Source organism: Lichenostomus cassidix, chromosome 3 (genome assembly GCF_008360975.1).
Source record: "Lichenostomus cassidix isolate B80296 chromosome 3, HeHo_3.0, whole genome shotgun sequence".
Taxonomy (NCBI): Eukaryota; Metazoa; Chordata; class Aves; order Passeriformes; family Meliphagidae; genus Lichenostomus; species Lichenostomus cassidix.
The window spans coordinates 26,768,379-26,783,326 of record NC_139483.1 but is presented as its reverse complement, the minus strand read 5'-3'; the positions used below and the strand labels follow the sequence as shown (position 1 = coordinate 26,783,326).

The following is a 14,948-nucleotide window of genomic DNA, read 5'->3' as shown; positions in this document are numbered from 1 at the left end:
AGGATTTGTGTCCCATGGGATGTTGTGAGATTAATTTTTCTTGTATGCATAAACTGTTTTGAAAGTGGAAAGGTTCAATTCAGCCTTGCAATTACAGTGCAAACGGAGCAGACCCCATCTCTCCTCAGAAAGGGACAAACAGCTAGGAACTCGGCAAGTACTCTATGCAGCTAGAACAAATACAATTTTGCAGTCCATTGATTTCCATTTACAAGGCCAAGTTTTATTTGATTTATTTTTTTAATATCTATATGCCACAACATCAACTTCCTTTTCACCCCCCTCTTTTTAAATGAAGTGTGACTGGCACGTGGTCCTCATTAGCTGAGAGAGATTTTGGATAAGTTAAGGATCAGCAGACAGACAAAACAGCCATTTTTGGAAAGCGTTGATGATGCAGCTTCAAATTGTTTTCTCTTTACATGAGAGAGTTTAGGATTTCTGAGCATTTTGGACTACTATGTAGCTGCATGGACTACATAGGGGGGCCTCACACATACATAGGTAGGGCCAGAGTTACACATCTGCATCCTAGGTGCTGTTTTTATTACTCTTAACAAATAATGGTAGCAAATGCATGACTGTTATTTGGAGAAAACTCTGTCCTCCCATGTGACTCTCCCTGCACTCCACTATGTGCTGCCCAGCACAGTGCTGCAAGGCATCAAGCCAGAATCCTCCTGGTGTTGAAAGGCTGGTGCTGAGAGTGGATACTGGCTTGGGATCCTCTCCACAGAGCCCGGTTTGGGGCTGTTACACCAACTGGGCACACAACCTTCCAGCCTCCCTTTAGCTGCTGCATGGGTCATTGTCACTGTGACCATGACTAAACAGTGCCTGCCACTACTGAATGAGCAGAGGAGCCCAAGGCAGGAGGGTACAGGTGATGTTTTCTCTCCCAAAGAAAGCAGGCAACTGCTGCTGCCACAGGCACTAGGAGAGGTGGGGATGGCTAGGAGGGACGAGAGAGAGGGAGTAGCTACTGCCAAGAGGAATCATGCACTGATACTTTCTAAATTGTTGGAAGAAGGAAAGTTCTGGCTGATAATACAAAGTATGCACAATATTTAGGGGTTACAAAGAGAATTTGACCTATCAGTGAATTAAATATGGGGAAACTTGCATTGTCACTGCTCACTCTGACTGGTGTTTATGGGTGAATGGAAGATCGGACTGTCAGGCTGTCAGCTCCTATGAGTTCTAACTTCCCCCTGAAAGGGAGATGGCCATTTTCCCAACAATGGCCCCAGTTCTTTCAGTTACAGCCAGTCAAGTCCCATGACATCAAATATTAATCTGGCACAGAACTCGGGCTGTCCGAGTACATTTTATAACCAACAGCATATCAAATCCTTTGGACCTGATGACATTCACTCCTTTGTTGTCACATCAGTCAGTCACTTTAACCCAGATTCTCAGTCAATTCAAAGGAAAGAGAATGGCACTTCAGAGAACTGACTACTGCAAAAGTTCTTTAAAAAAATGAACAGAAGGAAGGCAGGGCTGAATCTCGTCACAAAAGATCCCACCATAAAATTGGGAGTGCGCACAAGAAGCCTTAGATGACCTTGCAGCAAGAGGCTGTGTTGCTGTTTTGCATAGTGTTTCTCTGCAGGGGCAGGCCTTGGATCATCCTAAATCTAGTCTTTAGGATCCCAGTTAGTTAAGAGCCTTGGGCCTGATCTTTTTGCATAACAGCATTTATATTCATTTTATAACAGAATTTCTGTCTGTGTAACAGATATTTGTAATACTGTGAAGGCAAACAAAGCTCGGAAATCAGATTTCCCAGGTGGAGCATGGAAAGGCAGGTCCAAGGTACTGGTCTCTTCCAGTTTTTGTTGCCTGATCATGACCCCTCTATTCTGGCAGAGAGATGCCACCTTCAGAGGGAGTCTGTGTCAGGAAGGTCCTGCCCATGCTTTCTCTAGCATTCAGACTTGGCATGATGCTTTGATCCACCTATAGTTTTGCATGGAAAAAACAACTCCTAAGACATTTAGCAGAGGGCTGAGCATACAAGCACAGCACATTAACAAAACCATTCCAGTGAGCTGGGGGAGGGGGAAGGAAATGACAAAAATGAAAAGAATTTTGCTCTTCTCTACACAAGCCTAGAGATAGTAGGAGAAAATTATAACTTGACCCTAAATTATTTGAAGGAAGCAATGAAATAAAATGTAGGCTAAAGAAGATTCCTTCCAAATAACTTGAACCAAAAGCCAAAGCACATTAACATATGAGGACTGGAGGGTTCAGAGAAATAGCTGGAAATTGCATGCCTATAGTCTTGAAGGAAAATATAGGAACTCCCTTAATTCAGTAACATACCTGGCATGCCTCAGGAAAGGGAAGGTATTGGTATTAGCTCTACCCCTGACCTTGTCATGTGCAGGATAGATAGCTCAGGTAAGGAATAAGAGGCAGCTTTTTAAATGGTCAGAGAGATTCTGCAACGGAGTTTTCTTTCAGAAGGTGTTTCTGAGTGGGCTGGAGTGAGAGGAAGGATCAGAAGCCCAACATGATTGTTCTCAATTGCAGAATCACCTATTACATGATGGTTGGAAGTATAAGCTACCCCAGCTATGCACAACAGTGTCCTTCAGGGTGTCCTCTGAAAACTGGCAAGAACCTTTGGTCTTTCCAAAGTTGGGTACAAGTACCTGAGCCTGGCCTGTTTATATTTAAGAACAAAAAGTTAGCAAATAAAGAAAAAAGAAACCTAAACATGTTGCTTAAGGATGTCTCAGAGAACTCAAGACCTCATGTGAAAAGCCATGTCTATGGCAATGGAGTACAAAATCCAAATTAATTGCTAATGCTTAAAAGTAATTATTGCCTGGAAGGATTGATAATCTTGTGTCTGTTCTAGCAAGTGTTTGAACATGCACATGGACACACATACACATCCACAGGCCATCTTAGTTGCTGGTGCCCTTTGGGGCAGCTTCAGCTGCAAGGACAAAGGCAAAATAAACCCAGGGATAGGAAGACCCTCTCAGTCCTTGGTATTTCCATTACAGGAGTCTGCAGCATCATAGTCAATGCAGCAGTTATTCTGCAAATGGAGAGCTCTGGTCTAGTGCTGTCAGTCTCACACCCACTGTACATGAACACCTACATTCCGTTTAAAAATAAAATTGTAAGACCTGTGAATACAAATGGGCAGAAATTTTACTATTTAAAGGGAACTTCTGGAGAAACTGTGTCATATATGTAGCTCTTTCTAAAATGCCAGTGGCACCCAGGATTACTTGCTCTGCAACCTCTGCTTTCTATGTCCAGCCAGTAGATGGATGAAGCTCACATCCTGCAGGGCACTACCCCTTCTCCCAACTGCCGTGCTCCACTTCACTACTGCTTAGGCAAAAGCATTTCCCAAAGTTGGGAAAGGACTGGAAACCACATGGGTTTGCAGCTGGCAGCCTTAGTGGTTGCCTGAGTGATCAAAGCTGGTGGCCTGAGGATGAGCAGCAGGAAGTGCAGGAGGTGTGCTCACTGCCTCCAAGGGATGCTGCAGTAAGGCAGAAGCAGCTGGAAGGAGAGCACTGTGGGCAAATGCCACCCAGCCCAGCAGCACAGCTTTCTGAAGCTCTGGTGGCTTCAGACAAGAGTGATGCAGATTGTCACAGCTTGTGAGGAGTTGTGGAGGTGCGAGGGGAGCGGCAGGATGATGGAGGATGATGATGGGGGTCTGGCCCAGGTCCATAGTGTCCTCTTCAGAGGTTCAGGTACTCCCTTGACCAACCCTTTGCTCAGTGTGCGTTGGCTAGTTTTAGTGGGCGTTTGCAAGGTTCTCAGCTTTCTGAAGAAAGATGAAATGACTTCTACTTATGCATTACTGTTATTTAAGGGGGAAAGCAGGGTGTTTGAACACGAATGAAGACATCAATACCTGATATCCCTCTTCCCAGGTAAGCCAAGAGCATGAATGGGATGTTCTGCCAGTCTCAAGGCATTAAATATTTCTGCTTTGACTTACACCAGCTCCGAGCTGTTGTCAGAAAAACCATTAGCTGCTTACACCCAGACATTAAGCCAAATCCTGGCTCCAGTGAGGCCAGTCATAACTCAAATTGATTTCAGCAGCAATAGAAATTAGTCTCCTAGGCAGTGGACAAGAGGGAGGAGTTGGATGGCAGTTTGCTATCACCTAACAATGCAAGTTTATGTTAAATTCACCCAAGGTTGTGACATATACAAAATTGGTGTGTGAGTGTGCATAGAGCACCAGGGCATGGCACTATGGCACTAAGAGACCTAGTGTTGGTAGCTACTGGATGTGATTTCCAAACTTTCCTGCAAGTACAAATGATTATTTTAGGAATTGAGGGACATGAACATGAACAGCTCCCAGCTGTTCATGACTGACAGTGTCTTGTCTATCTCATATTGCTTAGTGCTGAAAACCTGTTCATTTAATTACTCAGCCAGACAGAAATATTAAATGGTGTTTCAGAATTCTTTATTATGGTACATGCTTTCCAGGAACTGCCTCACTCCTCCTCTGATAGCAGTGGGGAAAAAACCCCTCCCCCTGGGTTTTTACTGCCTGCAAGAGTAAATACCTCTTAGAAAGAGATTTTGTTCTTTAGCCATTTTCTGTTTCCATTTACATTGGTCCCAAGAAGATGTGCAGACCACTGTGGATACTCCTCAACGTCCATTTAGATTTTCCCCTTGTTTTTAAGGAAATGCAGATGAATCATATTTTTTTATTTCCTCTTTGTTTTTAATTTCTTTGTAATTTCCCATTGTGACCACTTTAAAATGCATTCTTTTCAGACTCCATTCTGAACACATATGAAATAAGTTACATTTTGTTCTGTTCTAGATCTAAATTTTACATTCACCATTACTCTTAACTGTTTCCTCTTACACTGCATAAAAAAATCTTCAATTCAGAGTCCTGTCTGCTTTCCTGTGGTAATTCAAGTCTTAGATTTATCATATTTGCCAACAGTAAATACTGTATCCATTTTTAGAGAATGATCCAATCTGCTTGTATTTCCTGATCTTTCTTCTCATTCCTTTGTTATGATATGCTTTCTGCTTCTTAATTGTTTCCATATGAAATGGCCTCTGTCAGAGCGGCTGCAATGAATAACGTCCATTTCAACTCTCGGGGTTTTGGTCACAGCAGATAACCATGAGCTGGTTACTCCCTGCCTACTGTAGCACTCCTTAAGGACAAGTAATAAGATCTGCAGCATTGGTAAGTGAAAAACACCAAAGACCAAACATCACAGGCAAAAGGCAGCTCGATAAATGTGATTTCTGCCCTTCTAGCCAATAATCTTAATCCCATTTTTGAGTTCTGCACAGACATGAAATTTTATTTTCAGTATGGCTGAATAGCATTAGGAACCAACTTAGGTTCTCTCCCATGAACTGTGTTTAAAATGTATTTTTTCAAATAACTTAGGGGGGTTCCTTTTATGTTTTCAGTACTGACGCTGCTTTATTGAAGCATAAACCTGAGCCCCTTCAATGAGGCAGAAAGCTCTGCTGGTTCTTCTGCATTTCATGGCTCAGTACAGAGCTGGATGCACTTAACTGGGAGGTGTGAAGGAGCATCCTGGAAGAGATGTAAGCTAAATATATTCTGCTACAAGATTTCTTCCATTCCACTCTCCACCCCCAGATCCCAGAGACTACAATGGCTTATGCAGGGTTTTACATATGCAGCTAATGGTGGAGGGAGGAGAATTCCCACGGATAAAGAGCTTTAGCCCAGTACCAGCACAGCACACAGCCTGAAGTGGTGCTGGGGTGGATTCTGAGGAAAAGCATCCCATCATTGCTTCCAAAGAGAGGCCCTACACAATTATTTTTAGGAAAGGATTCCTGGCTAGAAGGACATCCTTTCGCTACAGCTTTGATATAGGTACCTGGACAAGGTGGAGAGGGGATGGGATTTCATCTAGACCCCCTGCACTTAGTGTTCCCTCTTACTTAGCTCCAAGGGACTTCCCAGTTTGGGGAGCATTTTTTGTTTCAAGCTACTCTCTGACAGCCAGCTGTGTGTGTGTGCATCACTGGCTTGCAATTCTGAAGTGCTATGGTTCTCCCAAGGCCAGGAGCCTGTGGATGTGCTTTCCATCTCTTAAGAGAGATTGCCCTGTGTGTAAGGAGCCCAACTCCATAAAAATATGAAAAAGCAAATAAGAGTTTCCTCTCATTTGTCCCTGATTTTATGCTTATGTAATTCCACTAATTTCATTTGCATGAGAACAAAACCAGACCTCTAGTCTCCTGGTAGAAATTATTTTACAGGGCTGTAATCCAAACCAGGAAGCTGAGCTGGAGTCTACTTCTCATGTACAGACCACGACAGCAGAAGTGACATGCAAAGTGGTTATTTGATTCTCACTCTATGTTTTTATGCACATTTATGTATGTTGAGTGTAGTGGGATGGGGGCAGAGACCAACAGCCAAGCAGCCTTCCCTCTTCCGCACATGATTCTCTGGCTCACTGGTTTTATCTCCAGGTACACAAAAGGAAATGAAACCATTAAAAAAGGTACCTGTGAGCTGTAAACTCTGAGGGGAAGAAATTACTGTCAATTTGTCTGGTTTGTAGGTGAATTACTTATTTATGTAGTTCAATAGATTTAATATTAATCACAGATGAAAGACACAAGTTAAACATGCTTTGCAAACACACACAGTGCCCTCTCATTTACTTGAGAATGGATCAACTTAAAATTGCTCCTGGACAGGCACAGATAATCGAGTGGGGGAGCAGAAATGAGGATCAAATGAAAGCAAGCCAAATTGCTTTTAAAAGTTTCAAATGAGTATGCTGCTGGAAGTGCTATAAAAGATAACACAAAAGAGCCAACTAAAAATCATGGCTTAAGCTCAATTTTTTGCAAGCAATCATAAATCTTAACTTCAGCAGCTTTGTGTTCGTCTAGGGGCACTGGACAAGAGAAAAAAAGTTGACCTCATCATCATGTGAAGTTTCCTATTCCTGTCCTAAGCTGTCATTGGTAAAAGACTGCAGCAAAAATTCCAGTTGTAAACAGTGATGTGCTGCCAATGTTTCAGCAAGGATAGCCCACATTTTTTCCTCTGTGCAGCTGTAGCACAGCTTGTGCATAAGGGGCTCCATGGCTCTAGAGGAGAAGCATGCAGACCAGCCCTCCTGGCCCTCCATTCATTTGCTTCTCTGGTGAAACATAAATGCTCTTTCTCAGGTGTAACGGAAGAGGGAGATGCTGTAATTTGACAAATGGACTTTGAGAGTCACAAGGTCTTGTTTCTGCGTAGCTGCTCATGGAAATAGGAGCGAGAAGCCCTCATCCTCTCTTACAGCCACTCCAAATGTGCAGCATAAAGATGTGTCTGCATGTCTTGCACCATCACGACTCATTCTCAGAACTTCTGGTACTTGTCCAGACCATCCTTCTGCAAGAGAGGCAGGAGGCTTGATTTTTGGGTGGCTGAGCAAGGACCATACAGGTGCTGTTGCAGGTCTTCCAGCAAGCAGATATTCCTGAAACGAGGTCAATTTCAGCTCGCCCAGACAGCTGTGGGTTAGACTTCAGTGCAGAGCTGAAGGACGTGATGCAGCAGAACAATTAGTTCCCTTCCAACACATCTGCCAAAGGCAGTAGGCACATGCCTAAGCATGCAGCTCCCACTCTTACTTGTGGGATGGCTCCTTCAAATTCAATTTTAAAAACATGGGGATTAGTGACTACTTATTAGCTATCTCACTACCTGCCCGCCAGTTTTCCTTGGTGCAATTAAAAATGCCTCCAGAATGTATAATAAAAGTCAACTGAATTTTTAAAGCATCATGCAGACAGTGTACATCATATGGAAAAATACACCTGGGATCTGGTAGCCCATGACTGAAAGAGACAAAAAGAAAAACGCTCCAGGTAAACATAATCAGAAAAAAAGAGCTTTGTTGAGAATTTCAGGGATAGTAACCTCCCTTTGAAATGTATCTGTGCAGTCAGCATCTTGAAGAATCTTGAAAATGTTTGTAGCCTTTTCCTGCTTTATATCCTTAAAAATATCCCACTCATTTTTTTCTTCCCCTCAGGCCCAGTCAATATTGTCATTAAGCAACTGAAGGACCTCTTCTAAACAATCGGAAAAAATGTGCTTGTAAAACTGCAAATACCTATTTCCAAAAATAACTAAAACTGCTGTGGTTTCAGGGACACAAGTGATGCATTTTGAAATAGGACTAAATGTTTATTTACATGAGAGAGCATGCTAGCTCTGGTCTACTGGGAAAATAATGGGCATTAAACCCTATTCAGCACACAGTCCAGTGAATAAAAAATAGATTAGAGTGGTTTAGTGATCTACCTTTTTGTTTTAAGAAAAACAACTCACTTTGAGGCTGAGCAAAAGAATAACTATTTTGGTAACAATTTATCTCTTTTGATTTTAAAACTCTCAGGACTTATTTTAAATATAATGAAAGCTAATGAGAAAGGACAATAGGTCTCAGCAAGAAGCAGGTTTATTGTGCCCTACAGAAAAGTATCAATCCAAAGGTGGATTGTCAGTTGCTTAACTTGGTCTTCTCTTTGTCACTGAGTTGATGTAATGAGGCTTTAGTACAGTTTTACCCAGCCAGTGGTGGATTTCCTCCGAGGCAAAGGACATCCCCAGAGGTAAGAAAAATGCCCCATGTCCCCACCTGCCTTCATTGCCCAGTGAAGGAGATGGCATGAGAGGGAGGAGGCAAAGAGATGCAGCCTGAGCAGCAGAGGGCTGTGATACTCGCCTGCTCGAGCAGCTCACACTAATTTGAGCAGCCCAAAGGTCACGACTATTTATGCAGATAAAAGGTCAATGGCAAGCTGGCATGTGGCTGCAGGCTATCTTGGTACTCACTTCACCCGGGGCACTGGTGCAGGCTTCTGATTCACAGTTTGTCTTTCTGCATGAACTTTCAGGCCAAGCTTTGGCTGGGAAAAAAAAATCTCTGCCATGGGAGTTGACACAGTTAGGATCCAGATGCTTTTTTTTTTTTTTTTTGTGGCTAAGGCTCATCTGTAGCTAAATCAAACCTTTGAATCATTATTTATAAAAGCAGCCAAATTCTGAACTGTTTGCTCACTATTTAATCGGTCCTTGTGTTGGATAAATCCCTCTGAAAACATGCCTGAGTGCAGATAGAGGAAAAAGTGAATAAGATGCTCAGGATGTGACCTGCTGAAAGAAAGCCAGTGAAAAGCCTGCTGCATTCAACAGAGGTGGATTCTTCAGCTGTCAGTGTGTGTGGACATAAATCTCTTTAAACATGCAGGATCTTAGAGCACAAGACTAAATGACAGGGTTTGAATTTCCAGAGCAGTTTCAGCTTAGGTGAAACAATGTCTATTTGGGTGAAAAAGGGAAGTAGATATACTTTGTTAATCTAGTCAGATTCTACACTATATTTGAAATTTTACAGTCAATAAGTGCTTCATCATTTGCTGTCATTAGAAAATTAAAATATATTTTAACTTTCAGTTCCAGAAGCTGTCTGTCTACCTACACTGATTTTAAAGAAAATCCTTTTGACTTCTGCTGTAAATCAGTCCCTTATGCCCATATGCCCAGTAGGAAGTATGCAAAATATTTTGTGACATTTAATTACTCCAAAAAAAGGTAATGGAAAAGCACTATTACATCAATTTGTTTTTCATCACAGAAGTATTTGGCACTATGCCCTAATTAAGGTTGCAGCAATAATGCTATTATAACAGTGTTTTGCCTCCCCTGATAATTTTTAATGGGAGTTACCTATGATTCTGTCTTTTTTTTTTTGTTAATAAAGAAAAAATACAGTAGGATGAAAACCTTCCATGTAGAAAACCACCAAATCTGAGTCTTCAGATCCAAAAAAACATATTTTTCCTCTAGCCTTCTCTTCCCATCAAAATGGAGAATTACCAAGTTCTTTCTTGACCACTGTCTTTATAGATCTTCACATGAGGGGAAATCGAAACAGTTGTTTGGATGCATTTTGTCAAGTTGTGATGATGAGAATAACTGGGTGGTGCTTCTCACAGATGAAGGCTTCTGTCCTATGGGTGGGAGAGCTGGTGACTCTTGAGGACTATCTCTTTCTCTTACAGCTTGTCAAGGGAAAGAAAAAGAAGCCTTTGTAGAATATGAAGACATTGGAATACATTCTGCAACTTCATGGACTTTGTGCTGCCTCTTGTAAGTGTTATGATATTATTTCCAGTTCCTGGAAAACCACTATATGATAAATGATGACTGTGGGATTTCTGTTATCTTGGAGCAAATACAGGGTTTATCCTTTCCCTCCTATTAACGCATTTTAGAAAATGAAACAGAAAAGGCAAGATCTTGCTCAGAATTTGTGTGAGTGCCACCTATTCTTATACTTCAAGAACATGCTTTAGAAATGGGACCTCTTACTGCCTCTGCCCAGGCAGCATTCTCATCTTCCAGAATGATATACTGGTGAGATGAAGATCTAGAGCTAGTTTTTCCTCACAGGAACGCAGAAAATACTGCAGGTTTATGGACAATGTTCCATCAGAAATCCACATAAAAGGGAAGCAGTTGTTTATCTCTTTAAAATTAAAAAAAAGAAAAAAGAAAAAAGTAAGTCCCACTGTTTTTTTACTCTTAATCCTAGTCTAGAGCCTCTGATTAGACATTGTACCTTCCTCTGGCCTCCCAGATTTACGTGAGTCTACTCATCTACCTTTTTGGACTCTCCTGTCTTGTTTCATATTAGTGAATGGTCACAGTATAAAGAGTCAGTTTAGGTTATCTGAATCAGCTTTACAACATCTAGCCTGGAGTAGGGGAGAAGTGTAATCCCCACAATAGAGCTCTGTGTCTGCTGGCTGCAAACCTGCCTGGCTTCTCGAGTGGATTTGGTGCTGTGTGGAAAGCACCACACTGCCACAACTACCTTGTTATCCCTATCTGAGTTACCTAAACGCTAATTGGGATGTGCTTGGGTCACCTTCAGTATTGACACAGCCATGGGGATATTCTGAAAGAATGGAATGCAGTTCCTTCTGCCATGTGCTGCTCTTGTCTATGCACTTCCTACAGGAAGTGAAGTGTGGGAGGAATCACCTGTCCATATTCCCTAGGAGAAGAAATGCCATTCCTGTGATTTAGGGCACTGTGCAGTCCAGGTGTGAGTGCTCCAGGGACCAGGCACAAAGGACAGGACGAGGCTTTCAACATGCAAGGAGAAAGTGCAGTTATTCCCAAAACCATGTTTATATTAGAGAAGGTGTCTTCCATCCAGCACAGTCAATAAACATCTGTTTTTTTCTATCTGCTGCTGCCATCCAGGTGAGGCAAGGGTAGGATCCCAGTTCTCAGCATTCTGGGTTGTTTGATCAACAGATGCTCTCAGGACACCAGCACCTTAAAATTTTGTAGACAACTAAGTTTTTACTTCCTGAGGGCTGAATGGGCCTCCCAAATACATCTGGGTGAATAAATATTGATTTCCACCTTAGTTTTATGCCCATAAGGCTGGACCTGGAGATAAAGGCCTTTCTCAGGGGGGCAGGTTCTGTGTTACAGAAAAAGCTGGAAAAAACCAGACCCATTATGGAAAAAATAGCCATGAGCTATTTTCCTTCTGTATGCAGCAGTTAAATGCTAAGTGTTAGTACTTGATATAAGTAGAGAACTTTTTTCTTCTTACCTCAGAAATTCATTTATAAAATTTGCAGTTAATTTCTAATTCAGTTGTTCCAAGTATTACAATAATTTTGAGAAGGCAGCTATAGCATTTTATACCATGGCACAACATTCTGTATACATCAGTCCAAATAATATACTCAAGTATCACGAAAATTATAGAACTGCATTTACACGATATTAAATATACCACAAAGTAACTGTGAAAAATCATCTAACCTTGGAACTCAAATTGCTTTTCTAATTTGCTGCCCTAATCCTGAAACTGGACTTCTATAAAACTGTATTTCTGTGTTGGGAGGTGGGGGGGGAAGCACAGCTCACAAACATTGACAAATCTATTACATTACATAGCAGAGAGAAAAATTATCACGTTAAAAAGACCGAGCTGGTATACCTGACCATTGCAACAGAGAAATTACCATCACTTCCCATTATTGCTCTGTCAGAGGTGTCAGAGTTGCAGCACACAGCTGCAGCCGGTCATTTGATGTATTTCCCTGCCTCTCATGGCACATGCAGGCTGCAGAAGAGTGTCAGCTAGGCTGCTGAAAAGCAATTCTGCCTCTCTAGGCTACCGAGAGAAGACCTGAACATACCTGAGAATCTGCTGGTTTGCCTACTTGAGATCACCAACAACCCATTTGTGCGAGGGGCAAATTCCCCCTCTCCCACTAATTTCACCGGGGTGTTCGCTTTAATGCTTAGTAATGCCACTGGAAGTGTTGGTGTAATTTCACGGGTAGTGTAATTGCAAGTTAACTTCGTGGCTGATCTCTTCAACAGATGGAAGCAGGGTGGGGGTGGTGATGAAACCCACAGGAAATGGGTGCTGCTGAAGGAAAATGCAGATGGAAAAAAGGAGGCACATAAGAACAGAGAAAGGGAAGAGAGAGAGATCAAGGAACCAGGGGGCCTAAGAAACATACGGCAGAGGGAGGATGCTCTGAATGACCACTTCTTTAGCAAAAACTGAATGTCACTAAAAAGAGTGTAAGAATTTAATATAAATTACAGATACCAAATCCTTTAATGGATACACACAAAAACATACAGTATGGTGGTCAGGTTCTCTGGGACTCTTGCATTCAAGTCCCTGCTCCTCAGCAGACCCTTAGGCCATAATTAACAAGCCTGTATCTTATTCATGCTGTGGGTCTCATGTTTCCTAGAACTTCCATGCTCTTGAGATGGCCAGTGGCAAGCTCCAGGAACTGGACTCAGTCAGAACTCGCTGTAGAACTCTCAATACAGCCTTTCCACATACTTCACATCAAATCCCTCAGGACTAGTTTCACAGAAATACTGTTTTACCACATCTCAGTAGATTCCTTGAGCCTTGTCACCTGAGCAACCTAGTTGTCACAATGTTTTGCCTCTCTGAGGTAATGTGAGGATAAAAGACAGATGCCATGGGAAGGTCTTGGCACATCAGGCCCAGCACCATGCACCCATGGGCGTTCTGTTGCCGGGATCCAAGGTAACGTCTCCTCAGGAGACGGTTTTGCTCCACACAGATGCACCAGTGCTCTGCTCTGCTCCAGATTTGAGGGTGTGACAGGCATGCACCCTGAGCTCTGCTATGCCACTTTTATCCCAAATCTAGAGCAGGTGATGAATTTTTTGGTCAAGAACTTGTCTGCACTGACTCACACCTCTAGAAATGTGAAGAAGTTGGGAATGTCAGAGCAATCCTTAAAACCGAACCAAAGGGGGCATCAGGGAGGAGGAAAATTCGATTGAAGCTCAGCTGTCTGCATCCAGCATAGCCTGACCACAGGCAGGGATTTGCTCCTGCTTCCTATGGCAGTGTTTGGAGAAGGCGTGTGTAACAATAACCTTGGCAGTCATTGCCTGCTCTGAGAAGTATTTTATTCATCTAGGTACACATTACACACTGAAAAAATGTTATCAGAGTTTGAGAAGACAATAGGTCAGATGTGCTTGATTTGTGGACTATAAATACACATAAGGGGAAAGGAGGCTTAACAAACTAGTGTATCACAAAACAGTAGCTGCAGATAGATTTCAAGGCTGAAAGCCTGATTTAAGTATATGGTATTGTTTTCTGTATTCCCTATGACCACAAAGTGAGGAAACAATGATGAGAGACATTGGGGACATAAAGGGGTCTTTGATTATTTTAAAAAACCAGGCTGCCTCTGTTTTTTTTTTTTCTCGCCCTTTTTTTCTGAATCCAGTGAACACAAGGTTATCCTGAAAGGAATGCATGCCTGAGAATTTAATGTTCAGGGGGAAAAACTCACAGAATTTGTGTTTTATGAGTTTGTTCATGCTAGTCCCCTCCCAAGCACATCCTATTTCTATGGCCTATAAACCAAAGACTGTGACAAACAGAGATGAGTGAAACCTCTTTAGTGTGTGAAGTGAGAGCCATTGCCCGTTTGTGTCGTAACAGTGAGTAGAGAGGTATCAAATACTATTTGTTTACATACTGTGTAAATGTCAACTAAATAATTCTTTCAATAGATAAGGAAGTAGATAAATTTTAATTGAAATGTAACTGGTATTGTGATTTGTGCCCAAACGTAGGCTGGAAAACTTTAACTCAGGCTCCCAAAGTTTAATGATGTATTTATGGTCCCAAAAATGAGTGTTGCAGTTTTCACAGATGGCAGGTAGATCTGCTGTCACTGGACTCAGCCAATATTGCAGCTCGTCATTGAATTCTCTCTGAAAATACATGTGCAAGTTTGAAAATTGCACCTGGAGACATTTGTCCAAATGCATCTCATAGAAAACCCTGATAAGAGTCGAGATTTTAGCTCAGAATTGCTGGCCACGTGTCCTTAGGCACAGGACCGGGGTATATATGGCTCCTAACAGGGGAAATGGGGGAGGAACAGGGAAAATGTCTAACTGGGGAGGTTTAGGTTGGACATTAGGAGGAATTTCTTCACAGAAAGGGATATTAGACACTGGAATGGGCTGCCCGGGGAGGTGGTGGAGTCACGGTCCCTGGAGGTGTTTGAGGAAAGGCTGGATGTGGCACTCGGTGCCATGGTCTAGTTACATGTGGTGATCGGTCACGGGCTGGGCTCGATGATCTCAGAGGGCTTTTCCAGCCTGATTCTGTGAAATCTGTCCTCTCAAACAACGCTACCCAGCGACGAAGCATCTCTAGCTTGCAGCGCGAGGTGGGAATTTTTCTGGACTGTGCTGGGTGCAGAGCGAGTCTCGTTCGGTAACTCAGTGTGGGTGAGGCTTTCCGGAGCACAGCACGCAGATAATGGCTCGACACGTTGTAGCAAAGGCGCTGCCGGGG

General features: G+C 42.5%; 1 long non-coding RNA gene across 1 annotated transcript in view; it reads left to right on the top strand.

Moving 5' to 3' along the window:
- Positions 1 to 14,429, top strand: part of LOC146439329 (uncharacterized) — a 58,909-nt gene extending 44,480 nt beyond the window's left edge. Inside the window, exons 7-8 of the long non-coding RNA XR_014850751.1 lie at positions 10,096 to 10,183; positions 14,295 to 14,429. This is a non-coding gene — a long non-coding RNA (uncharacterized LOC146439329). The remainder of the gene's footprint in view (positions 1 to 10,095; positions 10,184 to 14,294) is intronic.
- The last annotated feature ends 519 nt before the right edge of the window (positions 14,430 to 14,948 follow it).